Genomic DNA, 21585 nt, shown 5'->3' with positions numbered 1-21585 from the left:
ATTTGAAGTTAAAGACATCTGTCAAAGCAAGGGGCTCAGAGTAAAGAGCAAATGGGTAGGTAGACTCCATAGATGGATGGCAAGGGACAGGAACCCAGCCAGGCAAGGGACTGCCTGCTGGAACTGGCAGTCTGGGCACCATCTAGCTCTACAACCAGAAGAGGGGACTATAAGCCTTGAGTTAGCCATACTCCCCTGCAGAAGCTTTGAGTACCACTTAGAGAGTTTTCTGAGGAACACTGGTACTTACGTGTACATACCCCAAACAAACTCAACGCAATAAGCTGCTTTAGCTTGCATTTTACCTTTGAGTCAAGAGCTTCTCTCTCCCTCTCTTCTTTTCTGCTTGCTGGTCTTAATAAGAGAATAGTGGTACATCTGTGGATATAAGGAATAACAAACTCTTAAAGGATCAGAATTCTTTAAACACTGCCTTTGCCCCTTGCTCTTAGTCTCTAAGTAGTTTGGGGGTAAAGACTGTCTATTACAAAGGAAAGTATTGGAGTTAAAAAGCAGAAAACTTATTTGGGCCAGAGGTCATTCAGGCCATCTTAGCACAGCCTCTTTGGCAGTTATTCCCTTGGTTGAGTTGAAATCTGTCTTTCTATGGCTTTCACCATTGATCCTAACTCTAATCCAGGACCACACAGAATGAATCCTAATGACCCACCACATTATGGTCCTTGGGTCTTTCCAGACAGCTTGCTTATGATCAGAAGTCATTGAACTCAAGAGGGGCACCTGGGTGGGGCAGTCGGTTAAGTGTCTGACTCTTGGTTTCAGCTCAGGACGTGATGTCAGGGTCATGAGATTGAGCCCTGTGTCGGTCTCTGCACTCAGTGGGGAGTTGAGATTCTATCTCCCTCTGCCCCTTCCACTCATGCTCTCTCTTTCTCTCTCTCTAAAATAAATAAACAAATCTTAAAAAAAAAGAAGTCACTGAGTTTATGAATACTGTATGCTTAGCCCATGCTGGCCCATGTTAGCACCTCACAGATGGCAGCTGTTATTTTTCGTTGTATTATCACTGCCTTTGAGCCATTCTTTTCTTCATAAGTCGAGCCCTTTTAGGTTCACTGATGTCAAAGAATTAACCAAAACAGATTCCTCCTTAATTACATCAACAGCTTTATGTGTAGATGTTAGACATGAGGGTGTTGAACACCTGGAAATGTCCTTCTTTACCCTCCACTACCTGCACCTTACCTTTGTTAAGTTACCAAATCATTCTTAAAGACTTGGTCCAAGGAATTTTCTCTTTGAATCTCTTTTCCCTCCTCCAAGGAGAACTCATCAGTCCACTTCTTCACTTGTCTTGAGACTGTACCTATCTGTATTTGTTTTAGATCTCTCCCCACCCCCAACCGGACTCACCCAATATCTAGAATGCTGAACTCCTCTTGGTATGTGTTTTGTTAAGCAGAATGCCTGAAACACAGCAGGTGATAATTATTTACTAATAGAATGATAACATTTTTGGGTATCAGTTCATACAATATTTTTTATGCTCTATTATCTTTAATTAAATACCAAGACTCTTCCATTCATGTCACCTAGAAATCATTTCACCCACTGCTGCTGTGTTTGGCCACCAGTCTCTTGTCTCTCTCTTCAGCAATGATGAGGTGGTTAGCTTTTCCCTGGGGAAGAGAAATCTATGTTTCGTTGCCTTTGCCAATAACAAAAATGTTGGGGAGTTGGGTGGCAAAGATTTTGCCACTGACATCTTTCACATGAGCCACATCAAAAGAACCAGGATGTCTCTCTTTATTAGAGGTCACACCAATTCTTCCCAGGTTAGCACCTCCAGTCACATGCAAAGTTTACCAGTGTCAAACTTGATGAAGCTGGTCATCTTACCAGTCTCCCAAATCAGTCCGAATGGTGTTGTTCCCCTTGACGAGGGAACCAGAGTAGTGGCTGGTGTGAGAATCGTGGGTCACCCGAAGAGGGATTCCTTTTTCTCATGAAGATTTTTCTCACGTTGCATAGCCAGTACTTGGTCACCCATTGTGTCATGGATTAGGTGGAAATTCTCCATAGTATTGTCAGTGATGCCATCATCCATGAACCTGTAGCATGGGTTATATCTGTTGGGATCTTGCCATCAACCTTAATGAACTGCTACATGCGGATCTTCATTGCATCTTCTGTCAGGGTATACTTAAATCTCTTCTTTAGGAAAATGATGAGAGGAAGACATTCTGTCAGCTTGTGAGGACTGGCAGATGGGCACTGGTCAGTTATCCAGCCTGCAATGCTTTGCAGCTGCTACACACTACAGATGCGCTGTGGGACCAAAGCCATGCTGCACTAGCCATGAAAACAAGACTGCTGGGGCAGCTGGCTGGCTCAATCATAGAAGTGTGTGATTCTTGATCTCAGGGTTGTGAGTTCGAGCCCCACATTGGGTATAGAAATTACCTAAACATAAAATCTTTTTTTTTTTTTTTTAAAGATTTTATTTATTTATTTGACAGAGAGAAATCACAAGTAAGCAGAGAGGCAGGCAGAGAGAGAGGAGGAAGCAGGCTCCCTGCTGAGCAGAAAGCCCGATGTGGGGCTCGAACCCAGGACCTGGGATCATGACCTGAGCCGAAGGCAGCGGCTTAACCCACTGAGCCACCCAGGCGCCCCTAAACATAAAATCTTTAAAGAGAAAAGAAAAGAAGACTGCCTTCTTCCAGTGTGGTGATAAAATTGCTGGGTTATACAACTTTTATAGCTGGATGGACATTTAAAAAATTTCTCTATGCTTCAGTCCTCCATCCCAGTGGTTCCCAACCTTAACTTTGTAGTGGAAAATATTGCAAAAAAGTTTTGAAAAGGTTTTAAAAAAGTTTAAAAGTTTTAAAAAAGTCCTGAGGACTGAATCTGACTCACAGAGATTCTGATGTAATTGGCCTTGGGTGCAGCCTGGGTATCAGGATTTTAAGGATCATATCTTAGGCTGCTAATTCTGGTGTGCAACCAAAATATTCCCTTTTTGTGGATAAGGGAATTGACTTCCAGAGAGGTCATGTGTCCTGTCCACACGACATGGTGGGTGGAAGTGAGTAAAGACCTTGGGTCCCTTGTCATCTGTTATAACATACTGTTCATCATATACGATTAGTAGTATTCATATTTGCCTCAAAGAGAGACCCTCCTCTTCACTGGCTCATTGGGGAGCAGCTCCTGGTTCACCGGCACAGTGAAGCCTACTAACCTTCCACTTTTAGGACAAAAGATTGAAAGCAGCTTTCACAGGTCTGAAATATTACCAAATAGTAATATTTTTGTGCAGAAAAACTATCACTTTCCTCATTGTTGTTTTAGTAAAAGGAATAATCTTATAATTTCTTACTTTTTAAAATTCCTCCTGTGGGACTTTCATTTTGAAGGAAAACCAAATGCGGTCTGTAAACTTTTTAGTTCGTGACTGAATCGGCTTTTGTCTGTAAAGGGTGTTTACTAGCAACCTAGGATACATTATTTAAGGCAGATTGCTGTTACATCTGTCCTAGGTGAGGGGGACCTGTGTTGGACCACCATCCAAACACTTGTCCAAAATTCCTAAAACTTGACTGAGTGGTGTTTTTTACTGATACTCTCTTATTTCCAACTTAGGAACTATCAGGTCAACCCACTATAGACAGTAGAAGGATTATGTTCCGGTGTCTATTGCTGTGTGGCAGATTATTCTGAAACCTGGGATCCTAAAACATGTCTCTACTTTTAAGGAGCAGGACTCAGTCCCCGACGACCCAGGAATTGCTCCACTGGGTATTTATCCCAAAGATACAAATGTCATGATCCAAAAGGGCACGTGCACCCCAGTGTTTATAGCAGCAGTGTCCACAATAGCCAAGCAATGGAAGAGAGCTTAGATGTCCATCAACAGATGAATGACTAAAGAAGATGTCACACACACACACACACACACACACACACAGTGGAATACTATGCAGCCATCAAAAAATGAAATCATGCCATCTGCAATGACCTAGATGGAACTAGAGGGTATTATGCTAAGTGAAATAAGTCAATCAGAGAAAGACAATTATCAGAGGATCTCACTGATATGAGGAATTTGAGAAACAAGACAGAGGATCATATAGAAAGGGAGGGAAAAGTGAGACAAGATGAAACCAGAGAGGAAGACAAAACATAAGAGACTCTTAATCTCTGGAAAAAACCTGAGGGTTGCTGGAGTGGAGGGGAATGGGAGGGACGGGGTGGCTGGGTGATGGACATTGGGGAGGGTATGTGCTATGGTGAGTGCTGTGAATTTTTTAAGACTGATAAATCACAGACCTGTACCCCTGAAACAAATAACATATTATATGTTAATTAAAAACAAAAAGGAGCAGGGCTCAGATGGGTGATTCCTCAGTTCCCAGTGACACAGCCTGAGGTCACTCGAAGGTAATCAGCTGGAGGTTAGGCTGTTCTGGAGGGCCCAAGACAGCTTCACTCACATGTTTGGCTCCTGCAGGATGGTTGGAAGGTTGGGACCATCTTGGTCTGTTACCAGAGCACCTACACGTAGCCTCTCCAGTGATGGTCTCATGGTATTAGGACTAGGATGATCTTCTTTCTCTTCTGCTTCTCCTCTTCCTCCTTCCTTTTTTCTTAGTATATGGCATAGGTTGCCATTCTTTCCTTGTGGTGAAATGTACACGACATACAATTTACCATTTTAACCATGTTCAAGCTTCAGTCCAGTGGCATGAAGTCAATTCTCAGTGTAGTACAATCATCTAATTCCAAAATTTTTTCATTTACCCCAAGCAATGCTTTCAATACCTCTGGGTATATATGTAGGAGTAGAATTACTGGATGGTGTGGTCATTCTTTACTTAGCGTTTTGAGGAGCCAAACTGTGTTCCATAGTGGCTGCACTCATGCATGAGTGTTCCAATCTGCACAGCTTTAGCAACAGATTTTGTTTTCTGTTTCTTAAAAAAATTTAAAGTCATCCTAATGGTCATGAAATGGTATCTTATGATGGTTTTGATGTGTATTTGCCTAATGACTGGTGATACTAAGTATCTTTGGATGCTTATGGGACATCTGTATGTTTTATTTGGAGAAATGTTTATTCAAATCCTCTGCCGATTTTTGAATTGGATTATTCTGTTGTTGTTAAGTTGTACATTTGGGACCTTTTACATAACAGCTCATGGTGTTCAGAGAGAGGATTCCAAGAGATCTAGAGCTGCAAGGCTCCTTTTGCTTAGCTTCAGAAGTCCCACCACCTCACTTCTGCTGTATTTTATAGGTCATACAGGTTACTGAAGTCAGCCCAGATTCTAGGGCAGGGGTAGAAAAAAATGTGAGGATATCTTTAATCTACCAGAGTACAGTATTAAAATGAACTAAAACATGGAACTCTTGGGTAGCTCAGTCAGTTGGGCAACTGATTGTTGACTTCCCTTCAGGCTGTGATCTCAGGGTCTTGAGATAGAGCCCGGTTGGGCACCACGATCAGCAGGGAGTCTGCTTGAGATTCTCTCTCTTCCTCATCCTCTGCCTCTCCCTCTGCTTGCACACGATTGAGTGTGCTCTGTCTCCCAAAATAAATAAATACATTTTTTTTTAAAGAAAAGACTTCGTTCATTTATTTGTCAGAGGGGGAGAGAGAGAGAGAGAGAGAAAGCACAGGTAGGGGGAGTGGCAGGCAGAGGGAGAGGGGGAAACCGACTTCCTGCTGTGCAGGGAACCCGATGCGGGACTCAATCCCAGGACCCTGGGATCATGACTTGAGCCGAAGGCAGACACTTTACTGACTGAGCCAGCCAGGCATCCCTAAATAAATACATTAAAAAAAAAATGAGGGGCGCCTGGGTGGCTCAGTCGGTAAAGTGTCTGCCTTTGGCTCAAGTCATGATTCCAGCATCCTGGGATTGAGCCCACTGTCGGACTCACTGCTTGTGGTGAAGCCTGCTTCTCCTTCTCCCTCTCCTCTGGCTTGTGTTCCCTCTCTTGCTGTCTCTCTCTGTGTCAAATACATAAATAAAATCTTAAAAAAAAAAAAAAGAAAAAGAAAATTAACTAAATTCAATTGTTTGAATAACAGTAATAATAATAATGGCTGCTGTTATAAATTTGGATTCATACAGCTTCTTTTCTTCCGAGGTCTTGAAGGGCTTTCTCCCATGAAATCCTTCACTGTGAGAGGGTACCTGGGTAGTCCAGTTGGTTAAATGTCCAACTCTTGATCTCGGCTCAGGTCTTGATCTTAGGGCTGTAAGTTTAAGCCCCACATTGGGCACTACACTGGGCATGGAACTTACTTAAAATTAAAAAAAATAAGTCTTCACTATGGCATTGTCCAATATTTTAGAGATCTTTAATTATGATATAGAGATGAGTACAGTTACTTGCTTTTTTTAAAATCCACATAGCTGAGGGACAGCTGGGTAGCTCAGTAGATTAAGCATCTACCTTTGGTTCAGGTCATGACCCCAGGATCCTGGGGTTGAGCCCCATATCAGGCTCCCTGCTCAGTGGGGAGTCTGCTTGTCTCTCTCCCTCTGACCCTCCCCCTGCTTGTTCTCTCTCTCTTTCTCAAAAATAAATAAGTAAAATCTTAAAAAAAAAAAAACCCTACTTTGCAAGTCTGCTTTATAATAACAGGGTGAGGCAGACAGGAGTCCAGGTTTCAAGCTCAGCTCTGCCACTAACATGCTGACTGTCCCTTCTTGGAGGATGAGCTATGGTCCTCTAACTTCTCTTCTAGCTTGAACACAGTAATTGTTTTAAGAAGGAAGATGGATTGATCAAGAATTGGGATGTAAAAATGCCTAAGTAAAGAGCAATTTGTTGCCTAGAAATATTCCCACGTGTCATTTATTCACTGGGACAGAGAAATGACTTCAGCTTAATGGTAATTATTATAATAAGATTAAAAAATAGCATCAGTAAACACACACACAGTCACGATGGGAGCTGAAGCAAGGCTGAGACAATGTCTTGGAGCATTGAGGAAGAAGAGAAAAAAGGTAAGAAACGGAAAAATTCGGAGGTCAGCCAGGGAACAAGGAATTCGGTTTTTTGTATCAATATCTTAGTCTGAGAGTGGTATATGGGAAGAAGATCTGCAAACAGTGGCTAGATTCATAAAACAAAATATCTAGCAAAAGGATGTTGGTAGGGTGAGGAGAGAGAGCACTGAACATTTGTAGCATGTGTCTTTCATATGCCAAGCAAAGGACCAGCTGTTTTCATACTGAGCTTATTTGATTTTCACAGGCAACTGGAAGAGTCAGCATTATTTTCCCTTCCCTCCTGTTTTGGAAATGAGGAAAGTGATGTGCGTGGTCCCACAGTTAGAGGCCTGGGAGCTACCAAAACCCATTTTTCCAACCTCAAGCTGCCTTCCACAAAGCTGCCTTTCCTTTGGAAAGGGTGCTTACTAGACATTATTCCTCTCAACCTTAAAACATAATCACTGCTATGGTCTGCTAAGTGATCCGCTAAGGTCCTCTTTGAAAATGAAGAGAATATATCCTTCCAAGCTTGGTTTGGGGAATCACTTGCCAGCTGTTTCTATTTGCAAAATTTTCCACCACTATCTGATTCCTTCATGTAAAGAAAAATGACCCTTAATGGAAGAGACAATTTTTGTGATTTAAGTAAGTTAATTCTTTAAAAAGTGTGCAAATTAGGAAGGCATCCCGAGGACATCTGTACTGAGTCTTGAACAGATGAAAGCGTCCTGTTTCTTACCTATCTGCCCAGGACCCCTGCTTTGTAGTACAGCGGGACTGCAGGCCCAGTACCTTCTTTTAGCTCTCCCCTTGGGCCAGGGGCTTTTGTCTCTACTCTTTCCATAGCAGAAGAAGTGGCTCTTTGCCTGAGTCCTTCATGGGAGGCTTTACTACTCTCTTTCTGCCCCTGAGCTGCTCAAAGCTTTTGCTTTCTATGAAGGAAGGTTTTGGGGGAAGTGGGTTGTGTTTTCTACCTCTCTCCCAGGGGTAACTGATCATTACTGTAAGCCTGAGCCCCCAAAGGGGACTCTCTCTTATTCCTCTCTCTTCCTCTAATGTTTCATGTGATCATCTGGTGGATAACAGCTCAGGAATAAATGCAATTGTTCCTCGCAGAAGTCTGTGATTCCCATTTTTTCCTAAATAGATATAATAGCCTACGTTCAGCCATTAAGAATTTGTTAAATGTGTAGCTATTTCTCCTTATCTACCTTAATGGTGGCCAGTCCTTGCTTGCATGCTGTGACACAAACAATTCATGCATTCCCTTTGTTCTTGGAGGAGTTTGTCACTCTGTGGAATTTATATCATTTAGTTGCTTTGCAGACTCAGGTCTCTAATGGAGTCAAGAAAAATTATGACTTTGTTGATTATCTGGTTTTCTTGTTATTAGGATGGGAACAATGTTCTCTCTCTCTCTCTCTTTTTGTTTTGTTTTATTTCTTTTCAGCGTAACAGTATTCATTGTTTTTGCACACCACACCCAGTACTCCATGCAATACATGCCCTCCTTAATACCCACTACCTGGCTCCCCCAACCTCCCCCCGCCCCCCCCACCCCTTCAAAATCGTCAGGTTGTTTTACAGAGTCCATAGTTTCTCATGGTTCACCTCCCCTTCCAATTTCCCTCAACTTCCTTCTCCTCTCCATCTCCCCTTGTCCTCCATGTTATTTGTTATGCTCCACAAATAAGTGAAACCATATGATAATTGACACTCTCTGCTTGACTTATTTCACTCAGCATAATCTCTTCCAGTCCCATCCATGTTGATACAAAAGTTGGGTATTCATCCTTTCTGATGGAGGCATAATACTCCATAGTGTATATGGACCACATCTTCCTTATCCATTCGTCCGTTGAAGGGCATCTTGGTTCTTTCCACAGTTTGGCGACCGTGGCCATTGCTGCTATGAACATTGGGGTACAGATGGCCCTTCTTTTCACTACATCTGTATCTTTGGGGTAAGTACCCAGTAGTGCAATTGCAGGGTCATAGGGAAGCTCTATTTTTAATTTCTTGAGGAATCTTCACACTGTTCTCCAAAGTGGCTGCACCAACTTGCATTCCCACCAACAGTGTAAGAGGGTTCCCCTTTCTCCACATCCTCTCCAATACATGTTGTTTCCTGTCTTGCTAATTTTGGCCATTCTAACTGGTGTAAGGTGGTATCTCACTGTGGTTTTAATTTGAATCTCCCTGATGGCTAGTGATGATGAACATTTTTTCATGTGTCTGATAGCCATTTGTATGTCTTCATTGGAGAAGTGTCTGTTCATATCTTCTGCCCATTTTTTGATATGATTATCTGTTTTGTGTGTGTTGAGTTTGAGAAGTTCTTTATAGATCCTGGATATGGGAACAATGTTCTCTTAAAGCTTTCTAGATCCTAAGCAGAAGTGGAACTCTAGATGACACAGGCATACCTTAAAGATATTGTGGGTTTAGTTCCAGACCACTGCCATAGAGGGAATATTGCAATAGAGTGAAATGAACTTTTTAGTTTCGCAGTGTATATGAAAGTTATCTTTACACCATATTGTAGTCTATTAAGTAGGCAATAGCCTATGTCTAAAAAATAATGTGCGTACCTTAAATAAAATGCTTTTTATTTTTTAAAAAGATTTTATTTATTTTTTTATTTGAGAGAGAGATCACTGAACACATGAGTGGGATGGGGATGCGAGGGGTGAGGCTACGAGAAGCAGAGTGTGGGGGAGGGTGAGGGAGAAGCAGACTCCCTGCTGAGTATGGAACTGGGCTCAGGGTTCAAATCTCACAACCCTGAGATCATGACCTGAGCTGAAATGAAGAGTCAGACACTTAACCAACTGAGCCACCCAGGCATCCCAATCAAAAATATTTTATTTTAAAAAGTGCTAACAAGGGCACCTGGGTGGCACAGTTGGTTAAGTGTCTGACTCTTCATTTCAGCTCAGGTCATGATCTCAGGATCATGAGATTGAGCCCTGAGTCCGGGCTGCCTTCAGTGGGGAGTCTGCTTCTCTCTCTCCCTCCTCTGCCCTCTGCTCCCCCCACCACCACCCTCCCCCACTGACACGCACACTCTCTCTCATAAAAATAAATACATCTTTAAAAAAATACTGTCCGCTGAACTTTCAGTGAACTGTAATGTTTTCGCAGGTGGGGTAGTCTTGTCTCAGTGTTGATGGCTGCTACCTGATCAGGGTGGTGGCTGCTGACGTCTGGAGTGGCAGTGACAATAACTAAGAATAAGACCCAGTGAGGTTTACTCCATCAACTGACACTTCCTTTCATGAATAATTTCTCCATAGACTGCAATGCTGTCTGATGGCATTTTTGCCTCTGGTAGAATTTCTTTCAAAATTTCAGTCAATCCTCTCAAATGCCACTGCTGCTTTATCAACTAGTTTAGGTAATCATCAAGTTTAGGTAATATTCTAAATCTTTTGTTGTTATTTCCACGGCCTTCACAGCATCTTTACCAGAAGTAGTTTCCATCTCAAGAAACCACTTCCTTTCCTCATCTATAAGAAGCAATTCCCCATCTGTTCATGTTTTATCATGAGATTGTAGTGATTCAGTCACATCTGCAGGCTCCCCTTTTTCTTCTTAAGATTTTGTTTTTAAGGAATCTCTACACTCAACATGGTACTTGAACTTACAACCCTGAGATCAAGAGTCACACGTTCTACTGACTGAGTCAATCGGGTGCCCCTAGGCTCTATTTTTTAAAAAATATTTTATTTATTTATTTTAGAATGCATGAGCAGGGAGTTGTGGTAGAGGCAGAGGGAGAAGCAGACTCCCTACTGAGTGGGGAGCTCTACATGGGGCTCAGTCCCAGGACCCTGGGATCATGACCTGAGCCGAGGGCAGAGGCTTAACCCACTGAGCCCCTAGGCTCCACTTCTCATTCTAGTTTTCTTTTTATTTCTACCACATCTGCAGTTACTTCCTCCACTGAAGTCTTGATCTTTTCAAATTCACTCATGAAGGTTGGAATCACTTCTTCCAAACTCCTGTTAATATTGCTATTTTGGCCTCTTCCCATGAATCACAAATGTTCTTAATGGCATCTAGAATGATGAATCCTTTCCAGAAGGTTTTCAATTTACTTTGCCCAGATTCATCAGAGGAATCACTATCTGTGGCAGCTCTAGCCTATGAAATGTATTTCTTAAATAATAAGACTTGAAAGTCAAAATGACTCCTTGATCCATGGGCTGCAGAAGGGATGCTGTGTTAGCCAGCATGAAAACATTCATCTCATTGTACATCTCCATCAGAGCTCTTGGGTAACCAGGTGCATTGCCAATGTGCAGTCACATTTTGAAAGGAGTCTTTGTCTCTGAGCAGTAGGTCTCAGCAGTGGGCTTAAAATAATCAGTAAACCACATTGATGAAGAGATGTATTGTCATCCACAGGCTTTGTCGTCCCATTAGAGCACAGGCAGAGTAGAATGAGCATAATTCTTAAGAGCTCTAGGATTTTCAGAATGGTAAATGAGCATTGGCTTCAATTTCAAGTCACCAGCTGCTTTAGCCCCTAACAAGAGAGTCAGCCTGTCCTTTGAAGCTTTGAAGCCAGGGGTTGACTTCTCCTCTCTAGCTATGAAAGTCCTAGATGGGATCTTCTTCCAACAGAAGGCTGTTTCATCTACTTTGGACATCTGCTGTGTAGTGTGGCCACTTTCATGGATGATCTGAGCTGGATCCTTCTGGAGAACTTGCTGCAGCTTCTACATCAGCATTTGCTGCTTCCCTTGCATTTTTATGCTGTGGAGATGGTTTTTTTCCCTTAAACCTCATGAACCAATGCTGCTAGCTTCTAATTCTCCTGCAGCCTCCTCACCTCTCCCAAGCTTCAGAGACTTGAAGAAAGTTAGGACCTTGCTAACTTTATTAGCTTGATTAGGCTTTGACTTAAGGGAAGGTTGTGGCTGGTTTGATCTTTTGTCCAGACCACTCGGACTTTGTCCATATCAGCAATAAAATTGTTTCTCTTTATCATTCTTGTGTTCACTGGAGAAGCACTTTTAATTTCCTTCAACAACTTGTCCTTTACATTCACAGCTTGGCTAACTGGTACAAGAGGTCCTCAGCCCATCTTAGCTTTTGGACATGCCTTCCTTACTAAGCTTAATCATTTCTAGCTTTTGATTTAAAGTGAGAGATGTGTGACTCTTCTTTTCACTTGGACACTTAAAGGCCACCGTAGGGTTATTAATTGGTTTAATTTCAATATTGTTGTGACTCAGGAAATAAGAAGGCCTGAGGAGAGGGAGAGAGAGTGAGAAATGGTGGGCTGGTGAAGCAGTTAAATACACAAAACATTTATTGATTTGGTTCGGTGTCTTCTACGGGTGTGGCTTGTGGCATCCCCAAGCAATTGTAATAGTAACATCAAGGATCCCTGATCATAGGTCACTATAATCAATATAATAATAATGAAAAAGTTAAAAATATTGTGAGAATTACCAAAATGGAGCACAAAGACACGAAGTGAGCAAATGCTGTTGGAAAAATGACCCTGATAGTGTCATTGGGCAACCTAGGGGGGTGTCCAAACTTCAATTTGTAAAAAACACAATATCTGCTCAATGCAATAAAGCAAAACATAATAAAATGAGCTATGATTATAGTTAAAAAAACTCTTTGTCTTATGGAAATTTTCAGACATTCAAAAGTATTTCTTTGTATTCTAGTGTGAGTTTTTTTTTTTTAATTTGGTACACAGTCCTAGAAGATTCAATGGATCAAAGGTTATGCATATTTTGATAGATAATGCAAATTGTCATTCAAAAAATCTGTATCAATTATATTCTCACCAAATACTGTGTGAGTGGTACCAAAAACCTTAAACTAACTTGAAATTTTGAGGTACTTACTTTAAAGAGCATGACAAAGCAATTAAGTTTCTAGTGTGACCCACTGAAAGACATTCTCACTGTGAAATTCTATTTTCCAATTCAAGAGAACATTTCATAAAAAGAATTAAGCATGGGTCTTTAGTTCTTTCAGTCCAGTATTTACAGCTGAGGCTATTTGCTATTTAAATGCAATTCACCAAAATTTAGTGCTTAACCACATGAACAACACTTCTGGTTTCAATTAGCTCCCTATCCTTGTACATCAGTGGCTTTAGTAATGGCTCTGATGATTTATGTCATAAGCAAAGAATGTGCTTAATTTTTGGTATTAAAGGAAATGTGGCTAAATGACATTATATAGCTTCTAGTAAGACAAAACTAAAAAAGAAAAGAAAGAAAGAAAAAAGGAAGAAAGGAAGAAATCAAACATTTGCTTAAATTCCCATACTTCTGATTATTTTAAATTCTATCATCTCATTTTTTTTCATTCAAAAATATTTATATTTAGGGGCTCCTGGGTGGCTCAGTCATTAAGTGTCTGCCTTTGGCTCTGGTCATGATCCCAGGGTTCTGGGATCGTGCCTCACATCGGGCTCCCTCCTTGGCGGGAAGTCTGCTTCTTCCTCTTCCACTCCCCCTGCCTCTGTTCCCTCTCTTGCTGTGTCTCTGTCAAATAAATAAATAAAATCTTCTTCTTAAAAAGATTGTATTTATTGTTTATTTGACAGACAGAGATCAAAATTAGGCAGAGAGAGGTGGAAGCAGGCTCCCTGCTGAGCAGAGAGCCTGATACGGGACTGGATCCCAGGATCCTGGAATCATGACCTAAGCTGAAGGCAGAGGCTTAAATCCACTGAGCCACCCGGTGCCCCAATAAATAAAATCTTTAAAAAATATTTATATTTAGTTTCTACATGTGTAGTCTATGTACTAACAGGATTAAAAAATTAGAGGTTCCTTTTTCTAAGAACTTCCATACATATAAAAGTATATATTTAAAAGAATCTTTTTATCTCTTCTTCCATCCATCTTTTCGGTCACTTATTCATTCAATAAGAATTTTTCTTTAGTGTCTACTCTGTTGCAGGAATGTATGCATTTGGAACTTAAAGTTAATAAAAGGTGGTCCCTCTCTTCAAGGAAGGACAGCCTAGTAGGAGAAATAGATAATGTTAATGTTCTACGAGACAATTAGAGAAAGCTTTCCAAGGAAGGTGGCATTATAGATGTCTGAAGGATATATGGGATTTCAACAGATGTTGTAAGAGGAAGTTCATTCCAGGTCTAGGAAGTATGAAATATGTTGGGCAAAGGCATGTCCATGCAAAAGTGCATTAGAGAACAGGTTGGAGAGGGAGGTTGAGTGATGCAGCAGATGCTGAAGTTGAAACTGGAAAAAGTTGGCTATGATCAGGAAGAAGAAAGGGTAAATTCTTTTGAGTAAAAATGGTTAGAGACTTAGTGGAGAAGGAGGGGGTACTTAAACACAATTTTGAATGATGGATAGGATTTGATAGGTAGGCAGATTGTAGGTGTGAAAAGCACCGGAGGCAGAGAAAACAGTGTAAGCATAGATGTGTGTCGTTAAGGGGGAAGGAATGAATTTGTGCTGGAAGTAAAAAGTATCTAACATTGTATCACCTTCTTTCCAGCATTAGGGTTTTCATGTAGGCTATTTTCTCTGCCAAGAATTCTCTTTGCCTGTAGCAGAATGCTTTTGGTAGCCATTAACAAAACCCCAAATTGGATGGACCAGGGATTGGTTTAGTCCGTAATTTAAAATCCCACCAGGGCTTCATTTCACTGTGATTATCCTGGTTCTTCCCTCTCTTGTATATTGGCTTTATTTTCAAGCTGGCTTTTGTCCAGGTAGAGAGATGGCAGCTGCTAGCAGAAAGGCTTTCCCTAGGGTGCCTGCGTGGCTCAGTGGGTTAAGCCTCTGCCTTTGGCTCGGGTCATGATCCCAGGGTCCTGGGATTGAGCCCGCATCGGGCTCTCTGCTCAGCAGGGAGCCTGCTTCCCCCTCTCTCTCTGTCTGCCTCTCTGCCTACTTGTGATCTCTGTCAAATAAATAAATAAAATCTTTAAAAAAAAAAAAAAAAAAAGGCTTTCCCTGATCTCCCAAACTATAAATTAGAGTCTTTCTCTTCTAGCTCAAGGTACCTACAGTTTTCTTTCGTAATTTTATCACCTTTAAATTATACACTTATTTGTGTGATTATTTGTTAAAGGCCTGACTCCTCCACTAGGGTCTAAGCTAGGTGAGAGCAGGGACCATGAAATTTTCTCTTGCATGGGTCCCTAGCTGGCATATAATAGGCACTCTGTAAAAATGTCTGCAATGAATGGATGGATTCATCCCAACTCCTCTTCAGGAAGGAGAAATCTTACTTTGATGTTTCAAAATTGCTATTGTACCAGGGGAGAGGGAACATGAAAGTGGGGGAACATATTAAGCTCAGAGCTGTGCTGTGGTGTGACCCCAAACTGATCAGTGCCATTTGCCACAGATACTCCAGGATTACATGGATCAAAAGACTAACTGCTACTGTAAATGCCACTGTCAATGCTAGTTTCATGTAAAAAGTCTTGTCATTTGCAAAAACATCCATTCTCACCTTTTTAAATTATCAAGGTATATCAAAGTATATCTCAAGGTATCTATCAAGAACAAATTTTAAATGCACTTACACAGACCGGGACTATCTTATTTTTCTTATAATACATTTTCCATATCAGAAACATACAATCATGGAACCGATATATAAAGAGGTCTCTATATAGCAGTAGAACTGCTGTCATACAAAATATACATTTTGACCCCTGGCTGTTTCAAAATTTATTTTCATATTAATTTTGGTATAGTTTTCGATTAGAGGGCTTTAAGAAAAATCAAGCTTAACACTTTGAAATCTTCATATCATGAAATGTGGGTCTACCCTATCTCATCAAACCTCAACATTCTAGTTGGAGATGTTTGGAAGATCCACCTAGAAAGCATTAATTAAATTTGGTTAAATTATTTGGATAGTCTTAAGGTAATTACTTTCTATGCTTTCAGCAGGAAACAATTCTCATTGCTGGATTGGCCTTGAAGTGTTTTAGTGACTACATTAACTGGTTATTGATTTTATCACTTAAAAAAAAGGATTTATTTATTTATTTTAGACAGAGAGGGAGCAGGGGAGCAGGGAAGGAGCAGAGGAGGAGGAAGAATGGGGAGGGGAAAGAATCTTGAGCAGGATCCTCACTGAGTATGGAGTGTGAAATAGGGCTCAATCTCACGACCCTGAGACCATGACCCGAGCTGAAATCAAGAGCTGGATGCCCAACCGACTAAGCCACTGAGATGCCCCCATCACTTTTTTTTTTTAAGATTTTATATTTAAGTAACCGCTGCACCTAATGTGGGACTCAAACTTACAACCTCAAGATTAGAAGTTTTATGCTTCACTGATTGAGCCAGCCAGGTGCCCCTGATTTTATTACTTTTTAACATAAATATATTTTTGCATTGTTGTGCAGAAACAACCAAAGTATCATATGTTTAGTCTCCTACTAGAATATGTGAATAACTTTAATTTGATTTGATTTCATTTTATAGTCTTTTATCCAGTATTACATTTTATACAGTATTACAAATTTACAGAGCCCAAAATTTTCAATTCAGTAGTAGTGATATGAAAATTAAAGGTTTAAGTCATATTTCTTCTGTAGGGAATCTAAAATTGGCATTTGGTAGGGTGGAGGTGAGTTAATGTATTTAGTATAATAACTTCATTTTATTAGCAATCTCTGGGGGTAAGCATTCACTTGGGAAAATCAATTCACAGGACACTTTCTTTTTTTTTTTTTTCTTAATTTACTTTTTTAAGATTTTATTTATTTATTTGACAGAGAGTGAGATCACAAGTAGGCAGAAAGGCAGGCAGAGAGAGAGGAGGAAGCAGGCTCCCTGCTGAGCAGAGAGCCCGATGTGGGCTCAATCCCAGGACCCTGGGATCATGACCTGAGCCGAAGGCAGAGGCTTTCACCCACTGAGGCACCCAGGAACTCCCACAGGACACTTTCTTTTTCTGCCTCTAACCCACTGTTTGTCCTTATTAATTATTTTCCTTTTATTTATTTAATTTAATTAATTAACATATAATGTATTACTTGTTTCAGAGGTATAGGTCTGTGAGTCATCAGTCTTATATAACACCCGATGCTCATTATATCACAATCCCTCCTTAAGGTCCATCATCCAGTTACCCCCACTCCCTGCCCCTCTAGCAACCCTTAGTTTGTTCGCTATGCTTAAGAGTCTCTTATGGTTTGTCTCCCTCTCTGGTTCATCTTGTTTCATTTTTCCCTCCCTTCCCCTATGATCCTCTGTCTTGTTTCTCAAATTCCTCATATCAGTGAGATCATATGATAATTGTCTTCCTCTGATTGACTTATTTTGCTTTAATACCCTCTAGTTCCAAGCACGTCGTTGTAAATGGCAAGATTCTTATTGATAATTTGTATATTATAAATAGTACTGATTAAAATTTATAAGAATCTCATTATATGAAAAAATAAAGACAATATATACAATTAAAGAAATAAAAATCTTGGTCCTTCCTTCACAACAAGGCGTATTTTCTAGAATTGCAAGACACAGGCAAAGCAGTGAGAAGGATTTTTGTATAGCCAAAGGATCTGTTGGCATTTTTTAATGGGTCGCTTTCATACCCCAGTTTATTTTGCTCTGCTCATGATAACCCTACAGACATGTTTGAAATCATTACACCCTGCCCAAAACCAAAATAAGAAATAAGTTTTTCATTAAAATGTTTCATTTTTAGAGAAGATTCTGACTGTTTCCCAAATCTAGGTTGGGTTGTTTTTTTTTTTCTTTTTTAAAGATTTTATTTATTTATTTGACAGACAGAGATCACAAGTAGGCAGAGAGGCAGGCAGAGAGAGAGGGGGAAGCAGGCTCCCCGCGGAGCAGAGAGCCCGATGTGGGGCCCGATCCCAGGACCCTGCGACCACGACCCGAGCTGAAGGCAGAGGCTTTAACCCACTGAGCCACCCAGGAGCCCCCTAGGTTGGGTTTTTAATATCCCATTAAGAGAGGCAGCTTAGCCTGGTGAGATAAAAACAGACATTAGGACAATCTGTGTCCCACTGTTATTTTGACAATAACTTTGGATAACTGCCCAAGATTTTTGTGCCCCAGTTCTCCATCCATAAAATGCTTTGCCGTAGGTATTCAGTATTTGTTAAATGAATGAATGAAATAATAATAACCAACATTTACTTGGTGCTCCCCACACGCTAGGCGCTTGACTCACATTATGGCACTGAAGCTCTATGAAGTGGATACGGTCATTAACTCTAGTTTATGGAGCAGAAAGTTAAGCTTAATTAACTTGCTCAGAATCATATAGCTGGCAATGTGTGAAATTTGAACCCAGACTACCTAAACCCAGTGCCTGTGTTCTTAAGCATGTTACGACTGAGTCTTCCCCCTTGGCTCCAGGAGGAGAAAGTCAGCTGAAGGCAGTGAACAACACTGCAGCTATCCTCTGCCTGGTGATCTTGTGTCTGTGCTTTGTCTTGCTACACCATGTGAGGAAGGAATTCAGCAGGGCTGGGATCTCTCACTGCGTAGTGTCAGTGACTTTGGGCACAGGAAAAACCTTTTACCTTTTGTGCCTTGAAGATTGCCCAACTAGGGTCCCTCTAAACCAGAGACAGAGTAATTGACCTCAAAATATGTCTTGCCCTTTGACCCCTTTGGGGGTAAGTCAGGGGCATCGAGCTAAGTATCACTGCCATCTCCTCCAAAAATCTAAAAACAACACCCTTGGAAAGAAATCTGATATCTGGTAGAACAAATAGCCAATAGATGCTTTAGACCCAGATGGCAGTGGTGGAGGTTTGGAAGAGGAGTCCCCACCCCAGTTTATTGAAGCTTCAGAGTATCCTAATTCATATTTAGAAAATGTACACATGGACAGTGAGGTTGAGTTGATATGACTGTAAAAACCTTCATTTCATTTTGAAAATAGTCAGTGCCACACAGTGACCTGACTATGTAAAGCCTGAGATGAGATTCTGTGTTCTTCCTGATGGTTTAGAAACACATTCCATATTTTGGAAACATACTGAAATCTGATTTATATAGTGAACACATTCTAGGGCATAAACTGAATATAAAGCTGAAGTTAAGAGACAAGGACTCTAGTGACATCATGGGTGTCAAGGATGTGCTAAGGCAGAGCTAACCCCGTGGGTCTTCAACAAAACTGGGGACAGCTGCATCCGTGAAAGGTCAAGGGGGAACTCACAACCTGTTAGATCAGGCACGGGCGACCCATATCAGAGTGAAACAGGTTTATGGCTTCCCTAATCTACCCAAAAAACATCCTTAAAAAAAATTGGCTGAGAGGAAGAGAGCAGAGAGGCTACTCCAATCAACACGGAGAAATGATTAGGCATGGAGCAGAGGCGAGAGCTGGGAAGAAAACAAACAAACAAAAAAATGTGATTTCTGGGGCGCCTAGGTGGCTCAGTGGGTTAAGCCTCTGCCTCCAGCTCAGGTCATGATCTCAGGGTCTTGGGATCGAGCCCCGCATGCATCTGGCTCTCTGCTCAGCAGGGAGCCTGCTTCCTCCTCTCTCTCTCTGCCTGCCTCTCTACCTACTTGTGATCTCTGTCTGTCAAATAAATAAAAATAAAATCTTTAAAAAAAAAAGAAAAAAATGTGATTTCTGAGTGTTTTTTTTAAAACCAGAATCACATATCTGGAAGAGATTCATGCTTCATAAACTCTCAAAAGCACTTATCAAAACACAGAAGACATTTTAAGTGTTCCCTCTGCAAAAAACAAACAAGCAAAAAAAACCCCCAAAACCCTAAACAAACAACTAACACCCTTCCCAGCAACTAGTAAGAGGGCTTGTATACTCTGCTAATTCTGGAAGCCTACCATATGTCACTGTAACATGATGGAACGCTCTTTTAATGGCTCCCTTAACATACCTTGTGGTGTCTGAGTATTGGAGGACACGGTGTCTTTCTGGTTTAATTGTGCATTTCCTTGCTTCCTTTGGTTTCTGTCTGTCAAGACAAATATTTCAGTGTTGACGCATATAAATATAAAAAATTGAAGTTAATAATGGAATAATATAGTATGCTTGAAACATTTTAAAAACTTAATGCAAAGACTACGTAAAACACTTTTTCTAAATTTTCAGTAGGAACCTCTACAACAGTGTTCTGTGTTAATAATTTACTTTCCAAATTAGATTCAGGGAGAGACATTTTAAGGAAGTTATTCAAACCGGGTACAATGCATAATTATTAAAATGGGTGTAAAAAGGGGAGGTAACTAGCTCTGAAGAAATTATGTAAAAAACCAGTAAGTGGTATTAAATTGTTAACTTATAAAACTGAGTGCCATAAGTGCCCAATGTGCATTTATGATATCTTGGCACAATTACTTGCATTTACTTCAAGTATTTTTCCTTGTAGAAAATAATAGCTGTGCTTTAGTCACTTGAAACGTATTTGTATGCTTTTAAGATATTGTGTTTTTGGAACCAAAATCTATTAAGAAACATCTGAATGTCTGATAATATGAGTTATATTAATTAGGAACAACAAAAGAATAAAGTGGCTCAGTATACTAAGACAATATTAGTAATAATGCAGTCAAGAATGAGGAGAGACGGAGGTCTTAGTCATAGCTCCGTATAGGTAAAGATCGTCTTACTTTCTTGCTTCACGTTCTCTTAGTTCCATGTGAAATTTAAAGGAAACTACTCTTTTTAAAGAAGTTGAGGAGAGTGAAATATTATGATTAATTTAATATTCTGGGTAACAGAACAATTGTCACACGTACAAAACTTTTCATTCCGAATCATACATTTCAAGGAAATCAGATACAATAAGGTGACTTTGATATCAAGACTAATTCTAACAGTTGTATTGCTTTGTGCTTCCAAAGGAACTTGCGTCCTGTAGTGTCGTCGGGCCATTTACAGAAACGAGTAATTTCTGTCTATGACGACAAAGAATTCTGGTTATTTGGGTCTGGCTGGGTAGGAGCTCCCGGTATTTTTATTTTCTTCAGTTCTCCTTCAGCTTTATATAAATAGCACTCTTAGTGAAATGGTTTTCATAACTTTTCTTAATGGTCTTTTTAAAGCACAATAGAGACTTTTATGTTACTTATTTTCTTCAAAACTCAAAGTCACAAACGACTTGCAGTAACTTATGTTCTATTTCTTAATTTACGTCTGATTTCATATGCTACATTATTAACTGGTAGTATAGTATAAAGTGCAATGTAGAATATAATATATACTACATTATTAAGTCAGAAATAAATCCGATATATCCATTGCCTGTCGTCTATACATCAGGTAAAATCACTGTAATATTAAATTTATCATCTGCGCTCCAAGTTTAATTTGGACATCAGTGTGGGGAGCATATTCTTTTGAGCTTTAAAATTTTTGAAACTCTGTAGTACATGTCTTACTCTTCCCAAAAAACAAAAACGAAATAGTTAACATTTTCCAAGGCTAAGATGGGGGGCAAGAACATTCTATTCTTTTACCCAGGTAAGATGGTTTATTTTTTAAAAGTATCTTGCAGAGTCAGAACTACAGTTTTACTCAATTCTCTCTCATTGTCTTTTTTTTTTTTTTTTAAGATTTTATTTATTTATTTGACAGAGAGAGAGGTCACAAGTAGGTAGAGAGATAGTGGGCAGC

At 40.3% G+C, this 21585-nt stretch overlaps 1 pseudogene; it reads right to left on the bottom strand.

Annotated features, from left to right (window-relative positions):
* Positions 1-1565: 1565 nt before the first annotated feature.
* LOC111140797 lies at positions 1566-2226 on the bottom strand (annotated as a pseudogene).
* Between the last annotated feature and the right edge of the window lie 19359 nt (positions 2227-21585).

This window comes from Enhydra lutris, unplaced genomic scaffold (genome assembly GCF_002288905.1).
Source record: "Enhydra lutris kenyoni isolate GAN:26980312 unplaced genomic scaffold, ASM228890v2 scaffoldscaffold1, whole genome shotgun sequence".
Classification (NCBI taxonomy): domain Eukaryota; kingdom Metazoa; phylum Chordata; class Mammalia; order Carnivora; family Mustelidae; genus Enhydra; species Enhydra lutris.
The sequence above is the reverse complement of the archived record's forward strand: the minus strand, read 5'-3'. Positions and strand labels throughout refer to the sequence as shown.